The sequence below is a fragment of the Balaenoptera borealis genome (assembly GCF_965194805.1).
Source record: "Balaenoptera borealis genome assembly, chromosome: 1".
NCBI lineage: Eukaryota > Metazoa > Chordata > Mammalia > Artiodactyla > Balaenopteridae > Balaenoptera > Balaenoptera borealis.
The window spans coordinates 190442384-190456221 of record NC_138860.1 but is presented as its reverse complement, the minus strand read 5'-3'; the positions used below and the strand labels follow the sequence as shown (position 1 = coordinate 190456221).

General features: G+C 45.0%; 1 long non-coding RNA gene across 1 annotated transcript; it reads left to right on the top strand.

The window, feature by feature from the left end:
- The first annotated feature begins 381 nt into the window (after positions 1-381).
- Positions 382-2270, top strand: LOC309609653. Its single transcript, XR_014233527.1, has 2 exons — positions 382-949; positions 1294-2270. It is a non-coding gene; the product is annotated as an uncharacterized lncRNA (long non-coding RNA).
- Positions 2271-13838: the final 11568 nt, after the last annotated feature.

Below are 13838 nucleotides of genomic sequence, written 5' to 3'. Positions count from 1 at the left end.
ATTGGCATCTGGTTGGCTGAGAATAGGTCATGAGTACACCAGTTGCCATCTGGTTGGCTGAGAGTAGGTCAAGAGCGCACCAGCCGGCATCTGACTGGCTGAGAGTAGGTCATGTGTGCACCAGCGGGCTGTGTGGGAGCAGGGAGAGCACTGCCTCCCATCAGGTCCACACTCAGTGTGGGATTCTCTAAAAAGGAAAATCAAGATCCTACAAGGAAGCTGACATCTATCATGAAACAGTTTAGAGAAGTACCCATCTCAGAACCCAGGTCCTCGTTCCACACATGAGAACCCACTAACTTTGGGAACCAGAATGCCTTTGCTTTAGGAAAATAGGAAATATTGAAACCTCACAAATTTGGACCCCACGCATTAAAAAATTCAAAACAGAGTTCCGGCAGAGAGCGCGGTGAGAAGTGGATCGCGGCCTTCTAGCCCGGGGCCCTCCAGGCCCTCCGGCCTCCGGTCGGCAGGTGAACTGGGGGGCCCCCGGGACAGGCTCAGGCTGTGTCTTGCCGAGCCCCAGAGCCCTTGCCGCAGCCGCCCACTGGCAGGGCCCGAGCCTGGAAGCAGCAACGAACTTCTCCCCCACCCCCACGTCCGCGACCTAATGGCGGCGGCCCCTTGGAGCCCAGATCCCGCCCACCGCCGGGTCTCTTGACCCCACGCTGCAGGGGTTAGGCAAAGCCTCCGGCAGGCCACCGAGGACGTGGCGCCTTTGGGCGTCGGGCGTGGCAGGGCGAGAAGAATGGCGGCCACTGGAACGCCGCGGAGGGCCCTTAGAGTTTCGAGGGCCCGGGAAGGGGGGTCTGCGTGGACGCCAGCTCAGCCACCCTTAGGCCTTGGAGCCCGCGCGGATCCGGGACCTGAGGTGACCTGTCTGTCCCAGTTGGACGAGACCTCACCTCGTCCGGACAACTACGGACAAAGGCCTGAACGGGCCCGGAAGGTGAGCGGAGCCCCGGTCGACGACGGGTGGAACGTTAGCGGGTCATCGGGCGGTTGGTCGTTGTTCTACCAAGACCTCGATGTCGGAAGATAGAAATGGTAGAATAACGTACCACATGCGGCCAATAGGAAGTGCCCGCCACCCTTTGGGAAGATTTACTGGCCATTTATAGAAGGCCTGTGTATATAATATGAAAAAGCTGCTCTCAACTTTCCCCTCAACCTTTCGAAAGAAAACTTTTCGCTACATATAGGCCTTCTAGATGTGAAGAGGTTGCCGACGTATGATAGAGTTAAAGTCACATGTCTTGTAAATGCCCATTTGTTTCTTTAAAAAAACCGTAGAAAAGAAATGTCTTCTGGAAATGACTTTTCGAAATGGAGTTGTTTGACCACCTCTAGAGGCGACATCAGGAGCCACAGAGGTCCACGTTTGTCCAGTGGGTTAGAGGACATGGAATGGCAGACGTTGAGGAGGAAGAAAAGAAGGTTCTATGCCAGACTGGTCACAGTTAGAAGACTTTTCCATATTAGAACCATTGTTTTGTGTGTGCATTTTATTCCTTACTACTGTAATGTAGTTGACAATAAGTACTTTTTTGAAATATCTAGCCTTTCTAGATGTTCTGAAGTGCCTGATATATGTTCAAAGTAGAGGTAGTAAAAAGACATTTTGTAAATATCTTTTTGTTAAAATTCGTATGAAATGTTGTTTTGGGGGGGAGGGGTGGCCAAACCACCTTTTTGAACAGTACGCAGTATGCACTGTGTTTGTGCACTGGTTCAAGGTCGGGGAGAGGAGAAGGAAGTGCAAAGAGCTCTGTGCCAGTGTGTTTATAGTGAGGCAAGATTAACCATTGTCTTTTTTATGTTCCTGCATTTTGTTTCACTTTGCTGTGTATATAGTGTATATAATGGACAAATGAGTCCTAATTTACAACACCTAGTCTTTCTAGATGTTAAAGAGGTTGCCAGTGTATGACAAAAATAGAGTTAGTAAATAATACATTTTGTACATTTTGTGTTAAAATTTCTAGGAAAGATTGTCTTCTGAAAATTTGAGCATTATAGCCCTCTGGGTTGGAGGCGGGGGAGAGAGAGAAGGGGGTTGGTCTTAGAATGGCTAGAGTGCTGGTATTTTGAAGACACTTTCAGATTATAACTGTTACATGTGTGCAGTTCGTTCAATACTGCTCTGTATATAGTGGACAAATTAAGTCCTTATTTGAAACATCTAGTCCATCTAGATGTTTAGAAGTGCCCAACGTATGTTAAATGTAGAGGTAGTAAAATATCACTTTGTAAATATCTTTTTGCTAAAATTCATAGGAAGTACTGTCTTTGGGAATGTTAAATGTTAAACCACCTCTCTGAACAGTATACTATTGTCTATACTTGTTCAGTGGTTTGGAGGAGGGAGGGAAAGAATTGCAAAAGGTAATATGCTAGTGTGTTCATACCTGGACGTTTTCATACAAAACCATTTTTTGTATGTTCATTTTGTTTTGCTGTGTATATAGTGTATATAATGGACAAATTGAGCCCTAATTTTGCAACATCTAGTCTCTAGATGTTAAAGGGGTTGCCAGTGTATGACAAAGTAGTTAGTAAAATTAGCACATTTTGTCCACTTTATTGAAATTCATAGGAAAGCTTGTCTTCTGTAAATGACTTTTGGATATGAATTTGTTCAACCATCTCTAAGCATTACACATGCATGTACTTGTCCACTGGATTGGCGGCGGAGAGAAGGAAGTGAGGGAGGAAATGGTTCAGGCCAAAATGGTCATATTTAGAAGATACCTCAGATTATAACCCTTGTTACATGTGTGCAATTTTATTTAACAGTGCTGTGTACATAGTGGACAAGTAAGTTCTTATATGAAATATCTATTCTTTCTAGATGTTTAGAAGTGCTTGATGTATTTAAAAGTAGTTTTAGTAGAATAATGCTTCTTGTAAATAGCTTTTAAAAACTGATGGGAAATACTGTCTTTGGAAATGGAATTGTTAAACCTCCTCTCTGAACAGTATACTCTGTGCTTGTTCATTGGGTTTAAGGAGGTGGGAGGGAAGATTGCAAAAGGTGTTTTGCTAGCAGTTACTAGAACATTGCAACTTACGCATTGCTCTATATGTGACATGCATTTTGTTTAACTTTACTGTATATATTTTGTATATACTGGACCAATGGGTCCCAATTTTATAATATCTAGTTTCTAGATATTAAAGAGGTTGCCAATGTATGACAAAAGTAGAGTTAGTAAACTAACACATTTTGTACACTTTGTGTTAAAATTCATTGAAAGGCCATCTTCTGAAAAGGACCTTTGGAAGTGAAATTGTAAATCACATCTAAGTGACACCTGTGCCTGTACTTGCCCAATGTTGGATGGATGGCCGAAAGGAGGTACTAGGAGAAATGAAGTGTTCTAGATTAGAATGTTCCTATGTAGAAGACACTTCCAGATCTAACCATTGTTACATGTGTGTAGTTTATTCAACACTACTGTGTATATAGTGGACAAACTTAAGTCCTTATTTGAAACATCTAGTCTTTCTAGATGTTTAGAAGTGCACAAAGTATGTTAAAAGTAGAGGTAGTGAAGTAACATATTTTGTAGATATATCCTTTTGTTAAAATCCATATGAAATACTGTCTTTTAGAAATGGAGTGATCAAAATGATCAAACCACCTCTCTGAGCAGTACACATTATTTTATTTGTGCTGGTTCAGGGAGAAAGAAGAAAGTGTAAAGGGCTTTATACCAAGACACAATACATTACTTAATAATGAAGTGATTACTGAAGAAATCAAAGGGGAAATCAAAAAATACCTAGAAATAAATGACAATGGAGATACGACGACCCAAAACCTATGGGACGCAGCAAAAGCAGTGCTAAGAGGGAAGTTTATAGCAATACAAGCCTACCTCAAGAAACAGGAAACATCTCGAATAAACAACCTAACCTTGCACCTAAAACAATTAGAGAAAGAAGAACAAAAAAACCCCAAAGCCAGCAGAAGGAAAGAAATTATAAAGATCAGGTCAGAAATAAATGAAAAAGAAATGAAGGAAACAATAGCAAAAATCAATAAAACTAAAAGCTGGTTCTTTGAGAAGATAAACAAAATTGATAAACCATTAGCCAGACTCATCAAGAGAAAAAGGGAGAAGACTCAGATCAATAGAATTAGAAATGAAAAAGGAGAAATAACCACTGACACTGCAGAAATACAAAAGATCATGAGAGATTACTACAAGCAACTCTATGCCAATAAAATGGACAACCTGGAAGAAATGGACAGATTCTTAGAAATGCACAAACTGCCGAGACTGAACCAGGAAGAAATAGAAAATATGAACAGACCAATCACAAGCACTGAAATTGACACTGTGATTAAAAACCTTCCAACAAACAAAAGCCCAGGACCAGATGGCTTCACAGGTGAATTCTATCAAACATTTAGAGAAGAGCTAACACCTATCCTTCTCAAACTCTTCCAAAATATTGCAGAGGGAGGAACACTCCCAAACTCATTCTACGAGGCCACCATCACCCTGATACCAAAACCAGACAAAGATGTCACAAAGAAAGAAAACTACAGGCCAATATCACTGATGAACATAGATGCAAAAATCCTCAACAAAATACTCGCAAACAGAATCCAACAGCACATTAAAAGGATCATACACCATGATCAAGTGGGGTTTATCCCAGGAATGCAAGGATTCTTCAATATACGCAAATCAATCAATGTGATACACCATATTAACAAATTGAAGGAGAAAAACCATATGATCATCTCAATAGATGCAGAGAAAGCTTTCGACAAAATTCAACACCCATTTATGATAAAAGCCCTGCAGAAAGTAGGCATAGAGGGAACTTTCCTCAACATAATAAAGACCATATATGACAAACCCACAGCCAACATTGTCCTCAATGGTGAAAAACTGAAACCATTTCCACTAAGATCAGGAACAAGACAAGGTTGCCCACTCTCACCACTATTATTCAACATAGTTTTGGAAGTCCTAGCCACAGCAATCAGAGAAGACAAAGAAATAAAAGGAATCCAAATCGGAAAAGAAGAAGTAAAGCTGTCACTATTTGCAGATGACATGATACTATACATAGAGAATCCTAAAGAGGCTACCAGAAAACTCCTAGAGCTAATCAATGAATTTGGTAAAGTAGCAGGATACAAAATTAATGCACAGAAATCGCTTGCATTTCTATACACTAATGACGAAAAATCTGAAAGTGAAATTAAGAAAACACTCCCGTTTACCATTGCAACAAAAAGAATAAGATATCTAGGAATAAACCTACCTAAGGAGACAAAAGACCTGTATGCAGAAAATTATAAGACACTGATGAAAGAAATTAAAGATGATACAAATAGATGGAGAGATATACCATGTTCCTGGATTGGAAGAATCAACATTGTGAAAATGACTCTACTACCCAAAGCAATCTACAGATTCAATGCAATTCCTATCAAACTACCACTGGCATTTTTCACAGAACTAGAACAAAAAATTTCACAATTTGTATGGAAACACAAAAGACCCCGAATAGCCAAAGCAATCTTGAGAACGAAAAAAGGAGCTGGGGGAATCAGGCTCCCTGACTTCAGACTATACTACAAAGCTTCAGTAATCAAGACAGTTTGGTACTGGCACAAAAACAGAAATATAGACCAATGGAACAGGATAGAAAGCCCAGAGATAAACCCACACACATATGGTCACCTTATCTTTGATAAAGGAGGCAAGCATATACAGTGGAGAAAAGACAGCCTCTTCAATAAGTGGTGCTGGGAAAATTGGACAGGTACATGTAAAAGTATGAAATTAGAACACTCCCTGACACCATGCACAAAAATAAACTCCAAATGGATTAAAGACCTAAGTGTAAGGCCAGACACTATCAAACTCTTAGAGGAAAACATAGGCAGAACACTCTATGACATACATCACAGCAAGATTCTTTTTGACCCAGCTCCCAGAGAAATGGAAATAAGAACACAAATAAACAAATGGGACCTAATGAAACTTAAAAGCTTTTGCACAGCAAAGGAAACCATAAACAAGACCAAAAGACAACCCTTAGAATGGGAGAAAATATTTGCAAATGAAGCAACTGACAAAGGATTAATCTCCAAGATTTACAAGCAGCTCATGCAGCTCAATAACAAAAAAACAAACAACCCAATCCAAAAATGGGCAGAAGACCTAAATAGACATTTCTCCAAAGAAGATATACAGATGGCCTACAGACACATGAAAGAATGCTCAACATCATTAATCATTAGAGAAATGCAAATCAAAACTACAATGAGATATCATCTCACACCGGTCAGAATGGCCATCATCAAAAAATCTAGAAACAAATGCTGGAGAGGATGTGGAGGAAAGGGAACACTCTTGCACTGTTGGTGGGAATGTAAATTGATACAGCCACTATGGAGAACAGTATGGAGGTTCCTTTAAAAACTACAAATAGAACTACCATACGACCCAGCAATCCCACTACTGGGCATATACCCTGAGAAAACCATAGGTCAAAAAGTGTCATGTACCACAATGTTCATTGCAGCTCTATTTACAATAGCCAGGACCTGGAAGCAACCTAAATGTCCATCGACAGATGAATGGATAAAGAAGATGTGGCACATATATACAATGGAATATTACTCAGCCATAAAAAGAAATGAAATGGAGGTATTTGTAATGAGGTGGATGGAGTTAGAGTCTGTCATACAGAGTGAAGTAAGTCAGAAAGAGAAAAACAAATACAGTATGCTAACACATATATACGGAATCTAAGGAAAAAAAAAAAAGGCCATGAAGAACCTAGTGGCAAGACGGGAATAAAGACACAGACCTACTAGAGAATGGACTTGAGGATAGGGGGAGGGGGTGGGGTGAGATGTGACAGGGTAAGAGAGTGTCATGGACATATACACACTACCAAATGTAAAATAGATAGCTAGTGGGAAGCAGCCGCATAGCACAGGGAGATCAGCTCGGTGCTTTGTGACCACCTAGAGGGGTGGGATGGGGAGGGTGGGAGGGAGGGAGATGCAAGAGGGAAGAGAAATGGGAACATATTGTATATGTATAACTGATTCACTTTGTTATAAAGCAGAAGCTAACACACTATTGTAAGGCAATTATACTTCAATAAAGATGTTTAAAAAAAAAAAAAATTCAAAACAAGAAAGGCTTGGGGGTCTCAGCAAAGCAGCCATTCTGATGGGGGGCCTGCTGCCAGAAGAGAGCCTGTGGCTTGTTTCCCAAGAACTTCCTAAGGAAACCTTCATTGCTTTAGAAAATGTTCCAGAACCGTGGTCTCGCTCTCAGTCTGCAAGCTAAGAAACCAAGAGCATGCCCACCTTGCAATGTGTATCCTAGTGAACAATGCTTGTAGGTTGTTTGTTTATGACCTAAACACCAGTGTAATGGTTTACAGGGGTAAATAATGCAGATACAGGAAGCAGAATATTCTCACATCTGCAGGACCAGCCCATTCTCTCCCTGGAGGAAGACTGACCAGGAAAGCCAATCATAACCAGAACGTTGTTTGCTGAGCATGGAGTCAGAACAAGGACAAATATGTAGCTTCGGAGAGCCCGAGGCTTCCATCTCATTGTAGAGATGGACTCTCCAAGGCCCTAGAACACCCCAAATCCACCTGGACAGCACATAACAATTCAATCATTTGGAAAATATTTCTTGAGGGCATATCATATGCTACAATCTGTCAGCCTTGGTGATAAAATGGCATGTTCAGGGAACAGAAAGAAGTCCATATGGCTGGGACACACTGAAATGGAAAAGGAGGGGTGGGGGAGGGGAGAGGCAAGTGGGGGGAGAGGAGAGGCAGGTGGAGGGAGGGCATGCATGACTCTTAGGCCCAAGGAACTGGGTTTGAAATTTATCCTAAGGAAAAGGGGAGCCCACTGAACTTGATTTGGATTTCAATAAATTGAAGCGAAAGCAGGCAGTTCCGTTGGGATACTATTAAAACAATCAAAAAACACTGGTTCAGCCTGGGGAGGAAGCCGTGGACAGGTTTGAGATCGATCTGGGGGAAGAGCTGGCATGACTCACTGAGAGATTGGGTGTGGGCTGAAGAGCAGAGAGAGAAGGAAGGAAGGACTTGGGTCTCCGACTTGAACCACAGGTACAAGGTGGTGCCGTTGCCCAAGATGAGAAATGTGGGGTCTCCAGGGCACCTCCCTGACCTGCGTTCTCAACTTATTGAGAAATAAAAATAAGAAGTGGCCGATGGAGGTCAAAAATGTCACTTTGATGGGGGACCATCAGAGAACTGTGCACCCCGGGGTAGAGTGCTCCTGAGAGAAGGAGGAGGATGGGTACCACTCTGAGTTCCTCCCATATAAGGGAGCCGCCCCCCTGGAGGGACTGACAAGACAGGAGGTGCCTGAGCAGTGGAGCTCCCCCACCCAGAGGGAGGCTCTGGAAGTGGGGAGGAAGTGCCCACCCCACCCACTACCAACAAGGAAGATGGAGTGAAACTGGGTGGGGAGGTGAGTCTGAGATGCCGGCCAGACATCCAATCAGAGCCCTCCCTCGAGGACACAGTTAAGTTGGGGCTGGAGGAGGCGTCTGGGAAGGACTGGCAAATCTGGACTCATGCACACACGGTGCTGTTCCAAGCTGTGACATCAAGTGAGATCCCCGGGGTAGAAGCGCAGAGGGACAGCAGAAGGGACCAGGCTGTTGAAGGAGACCTGTGGACGGGGAGATGGGGGCTCCCCGTCTTCTGTTCCCTTCCAAGCAAAGAAGCCCTATTGGCATATGCTCCCCCTGGCCTTTCTCTGCTCCTCCCTCACTCCTCCCCAGGGCACAAAGTACCTCATTTGTGGGTTTGGGAGGAGGAATGATGTGTATTTACAGCTGTAGCCGTCCCAGAAAGCATGCATTCTGCTCTGCTCCCCAGGCGGCCAGTCTCACCAGGGCCCTGCCCTGCAAGGGATGCCTCCAGTACCTAACACAGCCAAGGGGCTCCAGGGAGGGGAATCTGCCTAATTCTGGGGCTCACACCCAGGAAGCCACCAGCCACACCCTCCAGTGGCCAGCGTGTCACGTCTATAACAAAGACAGCGGCCTCATTCATTCCTGTCTAATTTCTCAGTATTCAGAGCTCAGGCACGGAGGGGTTTGCTATTTATTGGGCCAATGTGAACCCCAACCCAAGCCCTGGTGAAAAGCCACACTGATGCACCCAGAGACAATCCTATGTCCATGTCTCTGTGGGGACACCTGCCCATGGCTTGAAGCACCAGCTGTCATGCTCAGCTGGAATTTGGGGTAATTATTAAGGGGACCAGGCAGACATTTCTTCAGGAAGTGTCTTCAGAAACTCACAACAAAGGAATACTGTCAACAGGCTTCTAAGTGGATTGGGACAGTACTTAAGAAAGGTCTTCAGACGTTCCAGAGGGGAATGCAGCCTTCCACTGGAAGTGCTGGTTACAAATAATTGTTATATTCAGTAGCCTGGTTGGAATTACCCTACATACTTGGAAATAAGAAAAACTTTGCTTCATTTTAAAGAAAAGCACATTCCACACTAAAATTTTATGAATGCCCCTAATCCCTGCACTCCATTAAGTAGCTCAAGTTGGTGATGTTGACCATGCACCCAATTTTTATTATAACATAAATACATATGGGTGCACAGACAAATCATTCTCTGCTTCATGAAGGAATCCACCTTGGGACAAACCTGGTGTCATCCCAGCTCATTTACACCCTGATGCTTTTTGATCAGAACTTCATGCAGTGAATCCATCACCTGCAATCCCTTTCCTGGAAATAAGCATCGGATGGACTAACCCTTCAGTTCCCTCATTCTAGAACATTCTCTCACCTTCTTGTAGGCTGGCCTTTCCTCCTCAGCTCCCTCATGAGCGACTTCTCAGAAGTTTTGCCTTTTACTTCTCCTGCATTTCCAGCAACACCTGAAGTTGTTTGATAGATGGTTAGTACCCAGCCTTGATTTTTATTAGTATTATCTCTGGAGGAGTCTAGAAAGAAGCAGTTTAGAGCCTGGACTCTGCAGCCAGAACCTGGGGTCAGAACGCTTGGTCTCACACCTGCCAGCTGGATGTCCTCCAGAAAGTTGATCAAATTCTCTGTGCCACAGTCTCCCCTTTTATAACAGAGCAAGAGTAATAGTACCTATTATCACAGAACGTATTATTGGAAACCTAAGAAGATAGATAGATCTCCATATATCTATACATGCACATATGTGTGTGTCAGAATACTGACCCCCAAGATGTCCACGTCCTAATCCTTGCAGGCCGTGGATATGTGACCTTGCAGGGCAAGAAGGGACTTTGCAGATATGAAGCTGAGGATCCTGAGACAAGAGACTGTCCTCAGTTATCCAGGTGGCCCAATGTCATCACAAGGATGGAGGGAGCAGGAGCAGTCAGAGAAGGAGCTGTGATGATAGAAGCAGATCAGAGACAGAGAGTGAGAGAGAGAGATTTGAGGAGGCTGTGCTGCTGACTTGGATGACCAAGGAAGGGGCCACGAGCCAAGGAAGTTGGGCAACCTCTAAAAACTGGGAAAGCCAAGGAATCATTTTTTCCCTTCGTGCCTGCAGAAGCAGTCCTGCCACTAGGACATCTGACCTCTAGAACTATAAGATAATTTGTATTGTTTGAAGCATATGTTAGTACACACACACACACACAGAACCTGGCACGGAGGCTGGACGCACCAAGCAGCCAACACAAAGGTCGTGGGGCCACCTGAGCACGAAGCAGGCATGTGACTCCCGGGACAGCAAGCACCACCGCTGCCTGGATCGGCTGGACAGAGCAGCTGATGGGGAGCCGGAGGGGCTGAGCTTCCCAAGGAGACTAACGTCACAGCCAGCGGTGTGAGCAGGCACGCGCCGACTGAACAGTCTCCAAACCCCCTTCCACAGGTCACCTAAGGAGGGCTCTAACCTGTGAGGCTGAGGCAACAGTTCAAGTTCAGTTCTGGGGTCTGGGTCGTCTGCCGTAAGCACCACAGAGGGCATGTTCTCCACCCATTTGGGGAAGGGGGGGCTTCCACTCTCAGTGCAGAGGTCTGAGTTTGCTGCATTAGCACTTGCTGGGGGTTCAGTCTGTAAATAGGAATTCTCTCTCTCTCTCTCTCCCTCTCTCTCTCTCTCCCTCTCTCTCTCTCTCCCTCTCTCTCTCTCTCTCTCTCTCACTCTCTCTCTCTCTCTCTCACTCTCTCTCTCTCTCTGTCTCCCCCCATACACCCAATTCTCTTCCTCACTTCCCACCTCATCCCCCTGCAAAGACCCCTCCCTTGGGCCATGTATGCTCCTCTGTACCCATCTCCATGCTCATCTACTCATAAACAGGAACATCACAGGCATGTAAACATTCACTTATAAATTTTAGCTGGTTTCACTAAAATGGGATCATATTTGTGCATTTCTCTTTGGTGGACAGAATGTCTAGGGCTGTTATATGTGAGGGGCAGGGGCGACCACTGTGGTTCTGGGGAAGAAGGAGAGGAGGCTGGTGACTGGCCCCGTGAGGGTGACCATGACAGTGGGGTGACAATGCTGAATGTGACGGCATCCCCAGAGGGGTGGCATGGAAGGGACATTTAGAAGATCCTGGTTTGGTGTAAGAAGGAGGAGGGAAAAGGGGGCGGGGGGAAGGAAAAATAGAAACTGAGCCCAAATCCCCCATCACCGTTATGAATCGGTGCTGTTTGCTGTGGCAGAGACAGAAGTGCCCACGGCTCTTGAAGTGAAAAAGGGGTGAACAGCCACAAAATTCACTCCAACAAGACGGACCCAACCCTACAAAGCCCAGCCCAGAGCCCCTCTGAAATCGCCATCAGGGAGTCGCATGCCCAGAAAGGACGGGTTTCACTGTCACGTCCTCGTGTTCCACTTCACAACCTCCCTCTGTAAGCACGACTTTCACGCAGTGTTGGGAAGTCAGATAGAGAAAGACAAATACCATATGATATCACTTTTATGTGGAATCTAAAAAAATGATACCAATGAACTTATTTACAAAACAGAAATAGACTCAGACACAGAAAACTAACTATGGGTACAAAAAGGGAAACGTGGGAGCGGGGGAGGGATAAATTGGGAATTGGGGATTAAGAGATAATCAACAAGAACCTATTGTATAGCACAGGGAACTGTACTCAATATCTTATAATAAACCATAATGGAAAAGAATGTGAAATATATATATATAACTGAATCACGTTGCTGTACACCTGAAACTAGCACAACATTGTAAATCAACTATACTTCAATTTAAAAAAAAAAAGAAAAAGACATACATGGGAGGGAGGCTCCAGTAGAAGGGACATGGAAGTGGGTGTGTCAGTTTGAGGGGGAAGGAGTCAGTTGCTGTTATGTCATCAATTTAGTTGTTCCTTTTACCAGCAAATTCCACCAGCAGAATTTTGGACGCATTTACTTTATCCCTTAAAAAACTCCAGAGACACATTTCCTGGCCCTGGCCACATGTCCTTCCCTGTTAGTTAGGAAAATAGAAGAGTTTCCCGGGCCAAGCCCATCCAGCCCAGGAATTGGTCTCCAAAATTGGTGCCCCGGGATGATTTGAATAGGGATCGTCTTTCGATTAATTAACAGATTTCTCACTTGAGGCCAGTAGGTTGAACTATCAGCATTTGTAGAACAGGAAATTGCAGAAGGCAGCTCTCCGGGCCCTTGGCTCTCCAGTGGGGTCCCATAAGTGGAGATAAACTAACAGTTGCCCCACAGGCCCTGAACTCAGCATTCCAGCTGGGGCTGCTGCTCAAGGCTTTGGCAGGGCTGCTGCATGACGTCCCCCCGGAGCAGGCGGGCTGGAGGAGGGGCAGCCCCAGTGGGTGCCGGGTACAAACAGAGCAGAAACTGCCCTGATCCCAGAAAATCCATGCTGGGGAACATCCCACTGCACCTCGCTGAGCCCAGGGGCCTGCGTCAGTCAGTTCAGGCTGCCAAAACCAAGCACCACAGGCCGGGGCCCAGAAACAACCGAAATCTATTTTCTCCTAGTTCTGGAGGCTGCAAGTCCAAGATCAAGGTGTTGGCAGGGTTGGTGTCCTCTGAGGGCTCCCTCCTTGGTGTATAGGTAGTGCTCTCCTCACTGTGTCCTTACATGGCCTTTCCCCTGTTCCAGCATCCCTGGTGTCCCTCTTATAAGGACACTAGTCAGATTGGATTGGGGGCCAATGGATTCATTTTACTGGGTCGGCCAAAAAGTTCGTTCGGCTTTTTCTGTAAGATGTTACGAACTTTTTGGCCAACCCAATCGCCTCTTTAAAGACTCCATCTCCAAATACAGTCACATTCTGAGGTCCTAGGGTTTGGGACTACAACGTATATATTTGGGGAATAGGATTCAGCCCACAACAGGCCTCACCAGAATGGTCCAGCTCTGCACCCAGCATGGGAACCCATCAGCTTCCTTCCTCTCACAACCAATCAGTAACTACTGCTTGACATGTTTTCTCTCCCCCTTGTTATCTTTCAGAAGAAAGAAGAAGAAAATAGGAACTGACAGGAAAATTTAGCAAAGCTTCCATCACCTGGGAGCCAGCCAGCAACATTCTTGAGTTATCTGGGAGTGGTTTACCCCATCCTGCTTTGGGGAAGAGAGAGGCAGCAGAGAAGAAAAGCCAACTCCAGCCAGAGGGCTTGTTTGAAAAGGGAAATTGCTCAGAGGATGTGTCCTGGGGCCAGAAGAGAAGCAGCCTGAATCCCCAAGACCTTCCACAGGACCCCTCAGGAAGAAGATGCCGCGTCCAGAATGAGGACCTGACCACTGCCGCCACCCCAGATTCCATCGCCATCCTACAGTG